Below are 3,740 nucleotides of genomic sequence, written 5' to 3' on the forward strand. Positions count from 1 at the left end.
CCCACTTACTGAAGGCTTGTGGGGACGAGATGAGCCAGTCAGGGTGCAGGGTAGCAACAATGAAACATATAACTTTCCTCTAGTTCTTAAATGCTCCCTGCCGCCATTATCATGATCCCAATTCTACCTTACAAATCTGACTAGACCAGAGGATATACATTGTTACAGAGAGCAACTGGAAACACAGGGAATGCAGGACAGATGACCCCTTCAGGAGCAGTGGTGAATGTCGATACCTGGAGGGTGTGGGGAATATTGAGTGGAAAGGGGAACTAATTACAAGAATCTACATATAGCCTCCTCCCTGGGAGTTGGACAGCAGAGAAGAGGGTGCGGCGGGGGGAGATGTTGGACAGTGTAGCATATGACAAAATAATAATAATTTATGAACTATGAAGTGTTCATGAGGGAGGGGGGAGTGTGGAGGGAGGGGGAAAAATGAGGAGCCAATATTAAGGGCTCAAGTAGAAGGCAAATGTTTTGAGAATGATGATGGCAACAAATGTACATATGTGCTTGATGCAATGAATGTATGTATGGCTTGTGATAAGAATTGTACGAGCCCCCAATAAAAAGATTTAAAAAAAAGAAAAATGGAAAATAAAAAGAAGGATCTTTGATTATAAAATTCGGTTGGATAACCTACCATTTGTCGCAGTTATTCTGGAGACCAGTAATCATGTTCTTCGTGGCTCTGGGTTTCCATGCCCTTAGCTAATACATCTGCTGGTGTTGATGGCTAACCTGGTGGGGTGACACAGAATTCAGCTACCTAAGTTTCTATATCCTTGGTGAACACGCCCTTTCAAGTCCTTGTTCTTAACACCTGTCCGTTATTGTCAAACTGTACAGCAGAGTACTGAGACATAATGATGGATCATCTGAATCCTAAACACATTTTTCCCAGATGCCATAACTCTTCTTCGGGATCAAAGTCAATTATCCCTGTGAGTCTTACAATTTCTTCCTTGCCTTCTGGTCACTCAGTACAAAGGACTCAAAGTAACTGGGTGTTAGATGTAGTTTTAAGTATGAGATTCTCTCTGTGTTTCCTAGTAAAAACATTTTTACTCTGAGATCCAGGACGTCTGAATCCCTCCTGCTCAGATTTCTTGTGAATAAGTGCAAATTCCCCAAATGGGTTACTTTAAAAAAAAAAACCATTTTATTAGGGGCTTATACAACTGTTATCGCAATCCATACACACATCAATTGTGTAAAGCGCATTTGTACATCATTCTCAAAACATTTTCTCTCCACTTAAACCCCAGGCATTAGGTCCTCATTTTTCCCCTCCCTCCCCGCTCGCCCCTCCTTCATGAGCCCTTGACAGTTTATAAATTGGTATTTTGTCATATCTTGCCTTGTCCAACGTCTCCCTTCACCCACTTTTCGGTTGTCTGTCCCCCAGGGAGGAGGTCACATATAGTTCCTTGTAATCGGTTCCCTCTTTCCTACCCATTCTCCCTTTACCCTCCCTGTTTCGCCACTCACACCACTGATCCTGTAGGGCTCATCCGCCCTGGATTCCCAGTATTTTCAGTTCCTATCTGTACCAGTGTATATCCTCTGGTCTATCCAGACTTGCAAGGTCAAATTCAAGTCAGATGAGTGGGAGCGGGGAGGAAACATTTAGGAACTAGAGGAAAGTTGTATTTCTCATCGTTGTTACATCGCACCCTGACTGGCTCGTCTCCTCCCCAAGACCCCTCTGCAAGGGGATCTCCAGTGGCCTACTAATGGGCTTTGGATCTCCACTCCGCACTCCCCCCATCATTCACTATGGTAAGATTTTTTATTCTGATGATGCCTTATACCTGATCCCTTCGACACCTCGTGGTTGCATAGGCTGGTGTGCTTCTTCCATGTGGGCTTTGTTGCCAAATGGGTTACTTAAGAAGTTCCAGGATTCAGATCATATGACCCAAATACGAGGGATTCCGCCCACCCAAAATAAAATGGAAAAAAGCTCTCCTGGGCAGGGTTTTCGTAGTATGCTAGGTGAGCATCTGGGAACTCACTCTGAGTTAGTGCACCCAGTGGTGTCGCCTGGGAAGGTTCTTTATGGTCACAGTGCTTTTTTTTTTTCCCATAAAAGCTCTTCCACTTGAACCTCATTTTTTTTGTGATGGCCAATTTAAGAGAACAGTGCATGCCTGTGAACTTTTATTTCCTCCTGGGGAAAATTGCTGCAGAAACTGTTATGATGCTGAACACGGCTTACACAGACAGAACTATGGAGAAAACTCAATTGTATGAGTGGTTTTCTGATTTCCACAAAGATGGAATGTTGATTGATAACAAATCTTGTTCTGGATGTCTATCAATTTCCCAAAGAGACAAAAATGTCAACCCATAGTGCATTTGGAGTTCATTTCACCAGATCAGATTATTAATAAAGCTTTCTATTTAGTGGTTTGGAAAAGATTGTGTAGCAGTGTGTGGAAAAACAGGCCTGATTTGTGGCAGACAGATGACTAGTTTTGCCACAACGACAATGTACCTGCTCACTCAGCCATTTCTTTTGCTGTGTGACTTCTTTTTGTTTCCACGAATGAAAAGGGACCTGAAAGAACAGTGATTTGACAACAACATAGAAGAGGTGAACAAAAAACCGAGGGTGGTGCTATCATCCATACAAACAGCCAAGTTTGAAAAATGATTCCAAGAGTGGAATCTCAGATTTGACAAACATATTAAGTGTAATGTAGAGTACTTTGAAGATGATAAGGTTATTTTGTAAACATTTTTTAAATACATAGCTTAAAAAATTCTATTTTGAGGGGGTACCCCCTCATAAATATAGTAATGAGGACATGAAACCATGTAATGGTCATTGATGTATGATATATGTCATATTATAAGACATGAACTCCAAGATTTCTTTTTTCTTTTTTTTTTTGAGGTGGTATACTGGGAAATTTTAATTTAAAAAAAGGTATTATCTGTCATCTCTTTTTTGTTGTTGATGTTGTTGGGAGTTTCTTTTTTTTAATCGTTTTATTAGGGGTTCATACAACTCTTATCGCAATACATACATACATCAATTGTGTAAACCACATTTGTACATTCATTGTCCTCATCCTTAGTTGCAATTTCAATAGGTCATTTCATTAATTTTTTAAGTTATCAGCTTTTGGATGTTGTGAAATATTAGGACACTAATTATCAAATGCCATATCTGCTTGGCTTTAAATTGTTTTTTTTTGGCCTAGTACAGTGCCATGAATGACTCTAATCACCCTCAGCTAGAGGTTATGTCTGAGATCTTGATATGACAAGATAGCCCATACCTGTATTATGTACCAATTCTAGTCAAGTGAATTTCTATTCTTTTCAAGGTCAAAGATATTTATAGTAGCTCAATGGTCACCAAGTGTGGTAGTTACATAATCTGGTGTCAAATTGGGACTTGAGAGGATTAAGAGTGAAGGGGTGGAGTCTCATCTGTCAATTGGGTCATAACTAATGAGGCCTCTGTGTGGGCATGGCCTTCCCCTGAGGATTTTGGAAATTCCTGTATTTCCTCCTTGGAGGTGGGAAACACCCTCTCTCTCTGCTCACTCCCCGAGAGACACTCTACTGACAAGACACATGGCACTATGCTGATAGACCCCATGCCCTAGGAACTGGAGGAGCCACATGGAGACCCCTGCCAGTGCTGAGATGCTTCCAACGCCACTGGATCCACAAGACTTCCCACCCACTGGCTTGTGATCTTCCTGCATTCGGCATCATTG

Source organism: Echinops telfairi, unplaced genomic scaffold (genome assembly GCF_000313985.2).
Source record: "Echinops telfairi isolate 266 unplaced genomic scaffold, ASM31398v2 ScPeMD7_6;HRSCAF=24_1, whole genome shotgun sequence".
NCBI classification, from domain to species: Eukaryota; Metazoa; Chordata; class Mammalia; order Afrosoricida; family Tenrecidae; genus Echinops; species Echinops telfairi.